Below are 15,498 nucleotides of genomic sequence, written 5' to 3'. Positions count from 1 at the left end.
ATACCTTGTGACAAGATCACTCATACTCCAGCTTTGCCTTCCCAGAGGTTAATCAACAATCTCAACAATGGTAAGTCACAACCTGACAGGAAGTGCATTACAGGAAACCCAGTATCAACAGGTGAAATCAGGATGCTACAGACCATTGATACTCCAGCTCAGTGTCTTCAATTCTCAGTCATAGTGGCTCTCCTGGGTTTTTGGCAGGAAACCCTATCTAGAGATATCAGGGATTAAACATGGGGCATTTTGCAAAGTCTATCTTCTACCATTGAGCTATGGCCCTAAGCTTACAGCTAGGTGACTCTTAGAACATGAGAGTCCCATGGACTGCAAGAAGATCAAATCTATCCGTTCTTAAGGAAATCAGCCCTGAGTGCTCACTGGAAGGACAGATCGTGAAGCTGAGGCTCCAATACTTTGGCCACCTCATGAGAAGAGAAGACTCCCTGGAAAAGACCGTGATGCTGGGAAAGATTGAGGGCACAAGGAGAAGGGGACGACAGAGGACGAGATGGTTGGACAGTGTTCTCGAAGCTACCAGCATGAGTTTGACCAAACTGCGGGAGGCAGTGGAAGACAGGAGTGCCTGGCGTCCATGGGGTCACGAAGAGTCGGACACGGCTAAACGACTAAACAACAACAATGTGTGATTTTATTGCTGTTGACCCTTACTTTCATTTATCTGTTTGCAGTGCTTTTTTCTGGGGGTATGCATACCCCTAAACATTTTGTGAATCTAAGTTTGGCCTCATTGAGGGACAGTATTTCAACATGAGTAGGAAAATGAGAGTACCCCTAAACATTTTTTTTAAAGAAAAAAAGCACTGTCTGTTTGTATGAAATCCTGTGGGTTTGCTATTTAACTTTTTAGACCCATAGATCCATTGAGCTTAATGACCATGACTAACTTAGGCCTATTAATTTTGATGTGTCTACTTTGAGTAAAACCTAGTTGAATGCATCCCACAGAATTAATGCATTATACACTGCAAACACTTTCAACTTCATGAAAAATCCTAAAGGGGGGGACACCATTTAGTTTTTCTGCTGGAAACACCCTCTTTAGACATGGATCCCCTTCTTATTATCAGTCTGAACAAGGCAACAATCTAAAGCAATCTTTTAGTTGACCAAAATCAATAATTTCCAACAACATAGCAATAACTTGTGTGCTGAGGTTTGTTGTACTGGAAAAAGGAACATTTGTCAGGATGCAAGCATTTGGCATAGGAAAGATATTTGAGGAGTCCTTTTGCACTTTTTAAGATTAACAGATTTACTGTGGAATAAGTTTTCCCTGACCACATCTTCAGATACCACAGATGCAGGCCACAAATGTTTATGCCACAATAAATCTGTTAATTTTTAAGGTACCAGAAGAGAGCTGGCTGCTTTCAGAGCAACAGATACTCTCCAGAAAATATTGTCGTTTGTTTTTCCGAAATCCCACATTCCTCCACATTGTATCTCCCAGGAAAGTGCTGCCAAGGAGATTAAAAGGAGACAGGGAATAAAGCAGATGTGGCACTAGCAGGAGTCAAATAATCAATTGCAAAGATTTTTCTATGAGCCCCTGGAAAATAAATCAGGCAGGAGGATGGATGCTGAAGAAAAGCTTATTACCTTTGGCTTTGAAATGTTTCTTCAATGATCTATCGCCTCTGCATTAGGTAAAATATGTTACACTCCCCAGTGCTCATTCAGTGCTCCTGCTATGTCTTTGAGAAGGTATTGATTGATAAGAGGGCAGTAATCACAGATCTGGGATAAAGATATTGCTTCTGTGAAGCCCTGATTCAGCAAAGCATTTAACTTCCAGAATTGCCCCACTTTGCATTTCATTGACCCAGGGTAGTACTCTGCCTAAAACTATTCACATGATGGCATGAATTTTGCTCCAGTAAAGTCAGTAAATATCTCATCATAAAATTGCTGAATTATTGCTACACACCCTCCCAACTAAATGTTCGATGTCTCTGTCTAGCCTGTTAACTTCGGTCGGGGGCGGGGGGGGGGGGAATAAGAACATATATTTTCAAACAAATTGTCCTCTGGCAAGACAAGAGTGACAACAAGCTCACAAAATGGTTAAATGTATGCTGCGGTAAGTTCCCACTTGGTTATTGTTCTCTGTTGTTTTGACATTTCTTTTAGGTCCATTGTCTGCTATTTGCCTGAATGGACAGCATAGGGACACGGGTGGCGCTGTGGGTTAAACCACAAAGCCTAGGACTTGCCGATCAGAAGGTCAGCAGTTCGAATCCCCGCAACGGGGTGAGCTCCCGTTGCTCGGTCCCTGCTCCTGCCAACCTAGCAGTTCGAAAGCACGTCAAAGTGCAAGTAGATAAATAGGTACCGCTCCGGCGGGAAGGTAAACGGTGTTTCCGTGCGCTGCCCTGGTTCGCCGGAAGTGGCTTAGTCATGCTTGCCACATGACCCGGAAGCTGTACGCCGGCTCCCTTGGCCAATAAAGCGAGATGAGCGCCGCAACCCCAGAGTCGGTCACGACTGGACCTAATGGTCAGGGGTCCCTTTACCTTTACTATGGACAGCACCTTGTGAAGTTTTGCTGCTCTATCACTAAAACAAGAAAATGCAATCCTGTTAAGCAGGGGTAGGCAACCTAAGAAGGCCTGCGGGCTGGATGCGGCCCAATCGCCTTCTCAATCTGGCCCACGGAGGCTCCGGGAATCAGCATGTTTTTACACGAGTAGAATTTGTTCTTTCATTTAAAATGCATCTCTGGGTTATTTGTGGGGCATAGAAATTCGTTCATTCCCCCCCCCCCAAAAAAATAGTCTGGCCCACCACATGCTCTGAGGGACGGTGGACCGGCCCATGGATGAAAAAGGTTCCTGACCCCTGCTGTTAAGCGTTGGTATTCTGGAGATACAATCACAGGTGATTCTAAAGCCGCTATGCAAATTCTCACATTTTTATTTTAAATTCAGGCTGAAATTGACTTTATATTGCATGAACAATGGTTAGAGGTGGAAGACTGTAGAATGAAAAAAAGAGCAGAAGTCTAGTCCTAACCAGTGAGCTGTGCAAAACAATGGGAGTCAACAAAGCTTTTGTTCTCTTTCTAAATATTTGAAATATCAGGCTGATATTGACATTTTGAGAGACTGTTTCATAACATAACTGAGGTGCCAAGACTCAAAATGCACGTGTCCTCAAATAATTTCCTTACTACAGTGGTACCTCGGTTTACGAACTTAATCCATTCCGGAAGTCAGTTCTTAAACCGAAACTGTTCTTAAACCCAGGCGCGCTTTCCCTAATGAGGCCTCCTGCTGCCGGTGCCCTTCCACCATTCGGATTCCATTCTTAGACCGAGGTAAAGCTTGCAAACCGGGATTTTGTTAGGATATTGATGTTCCGTTCCTCCTTAAAAACAGGCATGTGAAGTTGCTGTATGTCACATGTCTGTTTACTTCCAGCACAGCCTGCTGGGAACTTCCGTTGTGTATAGCTTTTGCTTTCGCTTCCTGCTCATGGACATGAGAGAGAGCAGACATGTTTTCTTTGTCCTAAACTATGCTGAATATACTGCTTGTAAATATGCTTTACATATGCCTCTGTCCGCCACTTCTGTTGCGTATTATCTACTCCGCTGATTAAAGCGTGCTCAAGCATCTGAAGGCTTCTGAAGCTGTGTGCCACTGTTTTTGATGCTGTTCTAAGGACTGGAGTTTGCCAGGCTGCCGGCCAGTGGGCTGGAGCCAGCTGGGGGCCTGCGAATTGCCCCCGTTCCCTTGGACACATCCCAGCACTTAAACCCAGGTGCGCTTTCCCTAATGAGGCCTCCTGCTGTAGCCTTATTGGAGTTCACCGATTGGGTCTGCGTTGCTCCTGGACAGGAGGAAGGAAGTGAAATGACACTGAGGGTTGGTTCAGAGAAAGAGTTCTTTATTTCTGCTCTCCGGAACAGCAGAAAGGCACCTGCGTGGTCAGTCCACAGCAAGTCCAAAGAAATGAGAAATTTCATGCAGTATATATATCCTCCAGGCACCCTCTCCCCCTTCCCCAGGAATCCAGCCACATCAGCTTGTACACACAGGTTGACATCACAGATGTTCCTGCTCCGGCACTCTTAACCATAAAAGGGATTTCCTTCCTGTACTCCTGACCATAAAAGGTTTTTCCTTCCTACACTCTTATCTTGGAGCAAGAGGTCACCAACTCCAAGAACACACTCTGGCGCTGTTCCCGGACTAGGTCTGTGCGTCTTTGTGGTCTTTGTGGTCAGGATGTAAGATAAGGCCCAGAGTGTCATCCCTGGGACAAAGCCATCCATCATTACTGGGCTTCATGGACTGATAAGGGAGAGAGCTTTGAGCACTTGCTTATACAGCTGGGTTTTGGCTCAAGAGCTCAAGTTAAAGCATTTTAGCTAAGGAAAAATAGGGATTTGGGTGCAGTTTCAAACTGCCTGCACAGTCAGTTTTAGGTTTGGGAAACCCATTCCTTCACTGCTGCCGGTGCCCTTCCACCGTTCAGATTCTCTTCTTAGACCGAGGTAAAGTTCACAAACCGGGACACTAGTTCGAGTTTTGCGGAGTTCATAACCTGAATAGTTCTTAAATAGGGCTGTTCTTAAACCGAGGTACCACTGTAGTTGGATGAGATTTAGAGCAGGGTTTCACCTGAAGATCTAAACACACATACTCACACCCTACAAAGCGAAACACACACACACAGTTTATAAATGTAATTTCCCCAGAGGAGCAAAATTTAAAACCCCAGTTGTGTGATAGACATAAAATCCAGGGCACTCCAATGCATCTCCGCAAGCCCTGTATCATTCCCACTAACAGATGCCCCATATTCCAAAAAGTGGCAGAGTTGGCAACTTGGCGCAGTTAGCAAATTTAATTACAGCATCAGATGCAATAATGGAGCAACCTTCTCAAGCTATAATTGGATCGTCACTTGGCACAAGCAACTTTGCTTGCTGTGCCATATGGGGAACTGCTGAGCAAGGTGTGGTGTATGTTTCTGCTCAATTATACAGGTCAGACCAGGGTCAAAGAAGAAGAAGATGGGAAAAAGATTCATTTCCTATTAGAAGGAGGCAGAGCCCGTGTAAAATTAAATTGTGGAGCTATTTGTCAGCAGCTGGCTGTCTTTTGCAAACCCCCAGCCACGCTCTCTTTGAAACCCAAAAGGAACACTTGAAAACATTGTTTTAATTAGGGGAAAGAGAACTCCCAATGTATCCGGTGTATCAGAATGTTCTGGGCAAGAAATCAGGAGGGATGGGGATTTGCCCCACTGCGAGGCTGTCTGGGGAGGAAATGGCAGAGAGGAGGGCAGTGGGAGGGGAAGGATAGGGAATTAATTTACATTTGATGCTGCTTTCCTCGTCAGCAGATCTTCCTTCCACTCTAGGGCTAACATTCAATTACATCAACAAAGCTTCCGGATAGGACACTGAATGCATATTTAAGCTTTTGTTAGGTTACTGGTGGTGATGCTGCTGTTGTTGCTACAATGAGGCTTTGAAAGGGGAATGTGAAAAAAGAAATACATATACAGATTGGTAACGTTAATCTGAATAAAGGGGGAGGTGTTATTGAGCATGGGAAGCCAAATAAAATTCAAGGAAAGAAGCTTACTGGCACAGCTTGAGAGGAATGATAGCTATTATGAAATAGTAATTGCTGCACCCTTTGAATCCCTCTTCTTCTTCTTCTTCCCATTGTTGTTGTTTCATTCCAGAAGTTGGCAACTTCTTTGGATCACATCCCTGGTGTAGTGGTTAGAGAGTTGCCCTAGGACCTAGGAGACTGGGGTTCAAATCCCCACTAGCCAGGAAGCTCATCTCCATTTCGTTGGCGGTGGATGGTTTGGCTTCAGGTGGATGGATGAGCTAGTGGGACTGTGATGGCCTGGGACTCAGGCTCGGACTCAGAGGAGTCTCAGTCCGCACTGGATCCTTTGCCTCAGGTGGCAGCTGAACCTAGTCTGGGGCCTGATTCTGAAGAGCCCCAGTCTGCACAAGTTCCCCTGCAACAAGCACCATCTGGGCCGAGTCAGGGGCCTGAGCCTGCCCTGGTTCCAAATGCAGGGATTACCTCGCTGGCTTCAGCTGGGCAATCACTTATAGCTGCTCCACTACCAGCTGGGTCAGGAGAGGCTGAGGCGGCCTCTGAGTCTAGTAATCCACCGACATCTCCCGAGCTGCAGAGACTGAGGTCTGAGAGAAGGAGAGACCTGAGTACTCGCAGGAGGAGTGCTCATCTTTGGGCGAGACAGGGAGGTGAGTCACTGGAAGATCAGGACCAGCCGTTACCCCGACAGAGATAAAAGGGCTGCTGGACCCCGCCCCAGGTTGCGGGAGCAACGTTGCTGTTTGGCAGAACCTGCCTGTGATCCTGTGCCTGGTTTCCTGCCTCGTGTCCTGCCTTGGTTCCCTCCTCGTGGAACCCTTGGATTTGGAACTGGACATGGACTAAGTTGCTCAGGTTACCCCCGGGCCCAGCTCAGGGACAGAGGGTGAGAGATGGGAGAGATGGTGGTAGCAGGAAGGAACACATGGCATAGGAGCAAGCAGGGCCAGCAAGCCAATCATTTATGGGTGGCCCTGTGAGTAGTGAATGAGGGGGTAGGGGGCTACAATCTGCCACCACTCCCAATCCACCACCTGAGTCATGTGACTCATAGTAGGCCAGCACTGGGATTACTTATGAACTGGGTCCAACTAGTTGTATCTGTGGGCTAAATTTGGCTTGGGAGCCCATCTCGCAAGAATAAGCCATGGGAAATCATTAAGAAAAAAACAATAGCCAACATTTCAAAATAGCTTTTTAAATGAGAAAACTAGTGGAAGACACATCTTTTAATATCAGTAGAGCTTTTTGTTTGTTTTCATTAAGTTTCTCTCCCCAGAGCCTGCAAGAAAATAACAATTGTGTGTATCAAATCTTCCTGGATTCATACCAGAAAAATTAGATAATGTGTTGAACAGAAATCTGCTTTAACCTAAAACTATGCAAATTTGGGAAAAAACAACATAGAAATTGATCTATAGGGAAATAAACTTTACTGTAATGCCACTCTTGAAGTGTCATGTTCAGAATATATAAAATTCAGCGTGTAATTATAAGAAAGCAACCACAGCATTAGAAACATTCTCTTCAGGAAGAAATGGGCATGAAGTATTGAAGTAATCCAGTCAATCTCTAGGCAAATTCAAATGATCACACTTAGGAAAAGGGGGGAACTGAAGATGCAGTTGCATGTTATGGGTTGTGTAATGCATAGTTTGGCTCTAGTATTCCAACTGTATTGCAGAAGTTACTGTTGTGGTCACAGACCAAGACGGTCGTTTCCCGGACAAGACCCTGAGCACCAAACTGAAAGTGAAAACAGTGGCTGTGCATTTAGATCTCCATCCATGCATCATTACACAGTGGCATTCTATGTTTCACTGCCCCCATCATTGGCTAGTTGAACAGGTTCAGCACACAAACACCAGTGATTTTTACTAGCATTGCAGGAGGCAGAGGGTGGGTGGGTGTCAGGGACCGTGCTGAGGAGGGCTGCACTGAGGTGGAATGGTGGGATCCTCCCACTCCCCCTAATCCTGATCCTGAATCTTCCCAGGAGCACAGTATAGATTTGAACAGTGGTTTGCAGAGGGGCATAGTTCAGAAGGCAGAAGCTGGGAAATACTGGATGGGGAACAGCTAGGAGAAGAAAAACTGGGAGAGAGAGGGTTAACAGATTCACTATCTCTGGAAAGCATTCATCTGCTCTCCCGAAGGTCAAGAAGATCTGAGAAAGTGGCAGAACAGAAAGCACAGAGGGGACAGGCTCAGATTACAAGACGTAGAAGTGACGTGGATTAATAAGGACGTAAGGAGTGCAACCCTTAATTGGGAGCACCACCATTTCTAGGAGTTGGGTTCTTTGTTCTCTCACTGTGATTATTAAAGTTCCTAACTAGTAAGAAGACTCCCTTCCCTTTGTTCTGCTTATCTATTGCCATGGGGGGGGGGGGAGAAGACCCTCCACCCCCATCATTCAGCCCGGACACTGAGATCCAGCGCCGAGGGCTTTCTGGCAGTTCCCTCATTGCGAGAAGTGAGGTTACAGGGAACCAGACAGAGGGCCTTCTCGGTAGTGGTGCCCGCCCTGTGGAACACCCTCCCCTCAGATGTGAAGGAAATAAGTAGCTATTTCATCTTTAAAAGACATCTGAAGGCAGCCCTGTTTAGGGAAGTTTTTAATATTTAATGCTGTATTGTTTTTAACACTTGATTGGAAGCCGCACAGAGTGGCTGGGGAAACTCAGGCAGATGGGCGGGGTATAAATAAATAAATAAATAAACAAACAAATAAATAAATTGTTGTTTGTTTAGTCGTTTAGTCGTGTCCGACTCTTCATGACCCCCAGGACCAGAGCACGCCAGGCACTCCTGTCTTCCACTGCCTCCCGCAGTTTGGTCAAACTCATGCTGGTAGCTTCGTGAACACTGTCCAACCATCTCGTCCTCTGTCGTCCCCTTCTCCTTGTGCCCTCCATCTTTCCCAACATCAGGGTCTTTCCCAGGGAGTCTTCTCTTCTCATGAGGTGGCCAAAGTACTGGAGCCTCAGCTTCAGGATCTGTTCTTCCAGTGAGCACTCAGGGCTGATTTCCTTAAGAATGAAGAGGTTTGATCTTCTTGCAGTCCATGCAGTCCAATTATTATTATTATTATTATTATTATTATTATTTAAGACGACTCCCTGAAGCCTGACAGTGAGTGGTCTTAAATGCCTGATGGTCATTTTCAGTGGCAGCTGAGCATCTAGTGCAAGGATAGAGTACCTGTGAACTTCCAGAGGTTGTCAAATTCCCATTAGTCCCAACCAGTATGGCCAATAGTAAGGGATGATGGGAGCTGTACAATGTTTGGAGAGCCACTGGTACCCCATCTCTAGTTTAGCATAATGTGTAACTGGCTTCCCCCCTCCCTCCCTCCTTCAAATAGCCTTGAGTATACCAAAATAGGCTTTCCCCACTTCGGAGATTCACTTTTTAACACAAAGTTTAAGTGCCTCTGTTGCAGTCGAAGCTACATAGTTCGAAATAGGTCATCTTAGACATCCCCACTTCTATTCACATTTGTGTAAGTTCCAGCTAGTTTGAAGGCTATATATTTCTGCTGGAATAATATATCTTTCTTGCATGTGCAGGTTCACAGACCCCCCAATGGTTCAATTAGGTTTGTGGAGAGGATATATTTTAGAAGATACGGATAAAGTGATTTTTCAATGCCTTGGATTGTGATTGTAAAAGATGACTCATATGAATTAATGTAGGTTATTATCTTCCCTTCCCTTCCCTTACATCCATTCTTGTCTTCCTCCTTTTTTTCCTTTTGTACCAGTGTGTTTGATGCTGTTTGTATTTTGTCTTTATTTTAAAAATTAATAAAGTTTCTTTACATGTGCAGGTTCCTTTGATCAAATGTGCTCTGCCCCCAAGCTGATTCTGATCCAAGGTTGCTGCACTAAGCACTTTTATTCTCATTTAAATAAAATAATAGTCCCATAAAAATCTCCTGGGCATGGGAATTCCCCAGTCGGATGGTCTTCCAGGGCAGCTATGTATTAATGCCTTGGGGGTTAAAATATTTGAGCTGGATTCTCCAGCTAAAGGAATTTGAAGATAAGTAGCCTCTATTTGTGCTGATATCAGCTCCTTGAGACTCATATCCCATACAGTTAAGAGAGAACTAACTTCTTATTCATTGAAGACAAAATTCACCTCTCTGGGCCTTCCCCAGAGTATAGCATAAACAGATATATTCATTTCACACAATCTGTACTATGGTTATATAAACTGGCCAATATTATAGTCACGAGCCAGTCCAAGTTTATCTTTATGGTATGATAAACTGTTCATTAAATGGTTAGAAGAACTCTATTGTAACCCTGACAAAATCTCACCCTCCATATTCTCCTCTGCAAATGATGACTCTGAATATTCACTAGCTGTTTTGTGAATAACTTGCTAAATATTGGATCTCAGAATTTGGTACTCGGCTATGTCTGCTTTCATATCAGACATTTTACATCAATGTTTGATTTCATAATTTGATACCTGACTTTGATATTTGCCAGTTGGCATGCATGTCTCACACAGAGCAACATTAAGAAGAATTTTAAAACTTGTTCGTGGAAGAATGGATTTGGCAGCGTTTGATACCAGCTATTAAATACCACTATGCTTTAGACATGATTTCACAGCTGACATGCAATAGTAGTAGTATAGGAGAAGCTACATGCAATGTCAGTTAGTATTTGACAGATGAAACCTTGTTTCATTTACCCAAAATCATCAGGAAATGCTAACATCTCTGAAAGGAGGGTGAGATCTCCAGAATAATATGTCCCATGGTGCACCCTCCAATGAACTGTAGGACTGCGTCCTAATAAAGAATCTGAATTTTGAAGCAAGATTTCACATTCAAAATTCAATTGCTGATTTTAGATTTAAAATGTGAATGGCAACACCAATATTTTCTCTGCTTGCTGAAGAATAAGAAAAATATGGCTTGCTGTGTTGACTACAACTAAATATGATGGATGGGTTTATTCACCACTGTTTAGAGTCTTGTAAAAGAACGCCGTATTTTCCAATGCAGTAATATGATTTGGCCAGGCCAAATGCCCCTGGCAGGCCTCTTGACCTTGGCACAACGCTTGTTTAATAAAAGCCACTTTGCTGTGAGCATCTGCCCTGGAATCTTTGAGCTGTTTACTTTGAACTTGCTTTCTGCTATATTCCGCTGCAACTTCCCTCATACAGGTAAACTTGCACAGCTGCTAGGTCTGCTCCAATCTAATGATCCATAACCTTGTATCATGAAATTATTTTGATTTAATATAGAGGGGGAGTGACAACTTATTGCCTTTCCCATAGAATCTGGGAGTGACTGGTTACACACACACACACACACACACACACACACACACCCCTCAGCACATCTTGTCCAATCAGCTGGATGCAGTCAAATTCAGGCTCTGCTCTTAAATTCTTATAACAGAACACCATCAATGCATTGGCACATCCTACTTGAAGGCAGGGAACATTCTGCTGGAAAAACTTTGTGAAACATACTCAGGGGGTATTTTAAAGGCTGCACCTGTTTCATTCCCCCCAAATCATCAGGAGACCTCCCCTTTGTGGGTCCTATTGTAAATCATTTCCTCCTGCATCTTTTATGGTAATCCTAATCTTTTACATCTCCGTTATCTCCAAAATTCACCATTAAATGACAAGTGTTATTGATTTTAATGAGTGCACTCAGTGCTCCCCCCCCCCCCAAAAATAATAATGGTTGGGGTACTCTCATTTTGACTCAAGAAAAGCACTGGGTGTACTCAAACTTCGTTGAATGCCATCCAATGAAAATATAGCACCGCCATGACACTAGCTCAGTAGTTTTGTGTGCAGAAGGTTCAATCTTGTAGCCTCCAGGTAGGACTGTGAAAGACCCCTGAAACCTCAGAGAACAGCTGCCAGGCAGTGTAGACAATTCTGTGCTAGATGGGCTGGAGAACCATCAATAGATTAGCTTAGAAACAGAGCGCTGGGGAGCCAGGCATTTGTCCTCTTAAACAACCACCCCCCGCTCCATCTTTTGTGTTTCAAGTTTTCATTTAAGCCTCACATTCAGACAAGGCCCACATGCAAATTGTGAATGCAGCCTCCATTCTGCCAGATTTATTTTGCCACAATACATGCCACCATGGCCCAATTAGTAGTTCTTATGTCTGATGTATTCAGAATACAAACTGGCGTGCTTAAAAGAAAGAAGAAGAAAAAGAATCAATTCCTGGGGAGCCGGTTGCAAAAAACCAAATCTACTACTAAAAGAGAGAGTGAGGCTGAGCTCTCATTTTCAGGCCTGAAAAGGAAGCCCTGTGCAAAACGATGACGCCGATTAGTTTTTTAAAACATAAAGCATACTTAAGGAGACCCATAAAAGGAGTGCACAATACCCAAACCTATAACCAAGATAAAAATACAGATTATCCCTTATGAATTCTTAAAGAGATCTTCAAGTAACAAACTGCTGAGATGATCAGAAAGTGGAATTTCAAGCTTTAAATGTGCATCTGTAGAATAGTCGCTGGATGCAAGCCACATCGAGTCCCAAGATTAATGTGCATTTTCTTTTTCAGTAAACCTTTTCCTTGGTCCATGGCTCCGTAACAGTAGGAACACAGGGGGAACCAGGATGCAACAGAGAAAGGCTTCAGATCAGGCTTCTGCCAGATGTGCTAGTTTTCCAACTGCAGGGTAGGTTTTTCCATTTTTAAAAAAAAAACACTTCAGTTACATAGATAAAGGCATTAACAAAGACAAAAATAACCATGCATCTTAACTTACATTACATCCATAACTGTCAACTTAAAGATTTGAAAATAAGGGACCAGCAGCCTCGAAAATAAGGGATCAGCAGCCAAAATAAAGGATTTTGCTATTGTAAAAAGTTACATACATTGGTAGGATTGACAGATGCTGTCAATCCGGCATGAGGAAGTTGTGGCGCGGCCGCGGCCGCTGAAGCGCCGCCCTTCTGCGTCCCTCCCCATCCCCTCCTCTTCCTCCTCCCTCAGGCCGCCACCACTGCTGCTGCCTCCGGGCTTGCAGGCGGCATGGGCGAGAGTCTCTCTCCCTCCCCCCTCTCTTGGGTGGGGAAGAGCTGATGGAACTCCTCGCGCCAGGACGACGGCGCCAGTGTGCTCTCTCTCTCTTTCGGCGGAGGACCCGGAGCCGCTGCTTCCCTCCTGAGCCAGGCGAGCATGAAACCCGGGAAATTTAAGGGACATCATCAATAAGAGACAGCAGCGGGACACGGCGCTGGGATAAGGGAGTTTCCCGCCAAATAAGGGACGGTTGACAGCTATGATTACATCACGTTAACTTATTTAAACAATGAGGTTGTTGCAATTCTTATGGTTAGTGCTCTGTTTGTTAAATGACAACCAAGCCCTAGTTTCCAGCTTCCTGACACTTTGTTCTTTAAAAAAATAAAAAATAAAATTATTTATACTTTTCAGATTTATACATTTCACTGATTTTACAACCATTTTGACATTTTAAAACTTGACTTCCTTCCCCATCTTTCTGCGGCTCCTTAAATTTATTTTTAATAACTTCTGCATGTCCTAATTAACTTAATTCGCGCATTTATTCATCTTCTTTAGATATATACTCTTATGAAAATATACTCTTACAATAATCCTGCCAATGTTTTGATCTGCTTACAATTTATCTGTAAAAATTCAATAAACCAATTCCATTCTTTTATAAAACGTTTGTCATCTTGATTTTTTATTCTTCAGGTAAGCTTTGCCATTTCTACATATTCCATAAGTTTTTGCATCCATTCGTCCTTTGCTGGGACTTCTGCTTCTTTCCATTTTTTGCCCTGACAATTTGTTCTTTGGTTCCTGTACAGAATGGTCTTTACACCAACAATCCAAGAAATCTTCCTTTTTCTTTCCTCTTTCTTTTTGGCAGATCCTTCCCACTGTTTCTTATAACACTGTTTTACACATCAGCCATCTACTCCCCTTTCTCATCTACTGTTAGGAGTTGCTTCTTTTAGGGGTGATGAACCTGTGGACTCCCAGACGTTGCTGAACTACATCCCTGACAATGGTCCATACTGGCTGAGACTGATGGGAGCAGGAGTCCGACAACATCTAAAGCTAACAGGTTGCCAACACCTGCTCCATAAGTTTTTTTGTTTTTTAAAAAACACCCACACACCAAAGTAAAACACTTCCAAACATGCCCCCAGCTGAATGCTATGGTCTAAAACACAGCTGTCCTGTATCATGCCTCTGTAAGTAATCAACCATCTTTCCTTCTCCTGGTATGCCCCACGGAGGACCTTAAAGTGTGTTGACCTTTAAAGCCCTAAACGGCCTCGGCCCAGTATACATGAAGAAGCGTCTCCACCCCCATCACTCTACCCGGACACTGAGATCCAGTGCTGAGGGCCTTTTGGTGGTTCCCTCACTGTGAGAAGCCAAGTTATGGGGAACCAGGCAAAGGGCCTTCTCGGTAGTGGCACCCGCCTTGTGGAATGCCCTCCCATCAGATGTCAAAGAGATAAACAACTATCTGACGTTTAGAAGACATCTGAAGGCAGCCCTGTTTAGGGAAGTTTTTAAGGTCTGATGTTTTAGTGTATTTTTAATCTCTGTTGGAAGTGGGGTACAAATAATAAATTATTATTATTATAATAACCATGAATACTAATTGTCTTCAATGGATTAATTGCTGTCTGGACATGGGGCAAATAAGTGAACACCAGAAATTTCTGACTTTTGCCATTTCCATTTTTGTCAGGATGCTCTAACATCCCTGCCTTGCCTTCCTTTACCTGCCCCTGGATTCAAGGACTCCTGTGCTCTTTCCAAAGATGCCCCTCTGTTCCCTGTACCACACAGCTAGGAGCATGATCTGATAAGCCTGCCTGCTGAGCCTGCTTTTGTTATTGGTGCCAGGTATTATTTAGTTCATTTTATGATGAAACCTTTGATGTGCTTTCCATACTCTTAATTGTTGAACTGTCAATGTTATAGTGTACTGGCGTACTGAATTTTACTACGTAAATGGACTAAGGTAAAGGTAAAGGGACCCCTGACCATTAGGTCCCGTCGTGGCCGACTCTGGGGTTGCAGCGCTCACCTCGCTTTACTGGCTGAGGGAGCCAGTACAGCTTCCGGCATGTGGCCAGCATGACTAAGCCGCTTCTGGCGAACCAGAGCAGAGCACGGAAAAGCCGTTTACCTTCCCACTGGAGCGGTACCTATTTATCTACTTGCAATTTGACATGCTTTCGAACTGCTAGGTTGGCAGGAGCAGGGACCGAGCAATGGGAGCTCACCCCGTGGCGGGGATTGGAACCGCCGACCTTCTGATTGGCAAGTCCTAGGCTCAGTGGTTTAACCCACAGCGCCACACGCGTTCCTATGTAAATGGATTACTGTGCTGTTATTCATTCACGTTGTCTGTTTTCTGTGAACTACAGTGGTACTTTGGTTGTCGAACGTAATCCGTTCTGGAGAACCGTTCGGCTTCCGAAACGTTCGACAACCGAGGCACAATGGGCGGTCCACAAAATGGAGAAACGCGCCTCAGAAGCCATTTGGCTTCCGAGGCGTGTTGGTAAATGGAAGCATTCACTTCCAGGTTTTTGGCGTACGAAAACCGAAACGTTCGGCTTCCAAAGCGTTCAACAACCAAGGCACCACTGTACTTTGAGAACAAAATATCTGTGGGGAAATGTGCTACTGTATATGACTAGACTGACAGTGACTATGTATGATACTTTGGCCGTGTTCTCAATGCTCCCACCTAAACTGTTGAAATCCCTTCCCTAAATTGGTGGTGAAACTAGTGAGAGAATTTTGGCTCTGCACTTTGTGTGTGTGTGTGTGTGTGTGTGTGTGTGTGAGAGAGAGAGAGAGAGAGA

At 44.3% G+C, this 15,498-nt stretch overlaps 1 long non-coding RNA gene across 2 annotated transcripts in view; it reads left to right on the top strand.

The window, feature by feature from the left end:
* LOC308471168 overlaps positions 1–13,687 on the top strand; it is a 31,130-nt gene extending 17,443 nt beyond the window's left edge. For both annotated transcript variants that reach the window (XR_013982740.1, XR_013982741.1), the window contains exons 5-6: positions 12,188–12,305; positions 13,533–13,687. This is a non-coding gene — a long non-coding RNA (uncharacterized lncRNA). The remainder of the gene's footprint in view (positions 1–12,187; positions 12,306–13,532) is intronic.
* Positions 13,688–15,498: the final 1,811 nt, after the last annotated feature.

The sequence above is a fragment of the Podarcis pityusensis genome, assembly GCF_964106645.2.
Source record: "Podarcis pityusensis genome assembly, chromosome: 2".
NCBI lineage: Eukaryota > Metazoa > Chordata > Lepidosauria > Squamata > Lacertidae > Podarcis > Podarcis pityusensis.
Note: the sequence above shows the minus strand (reverse complement) of the source record. Positions and strands in the feature narration are given on the sequence as shown.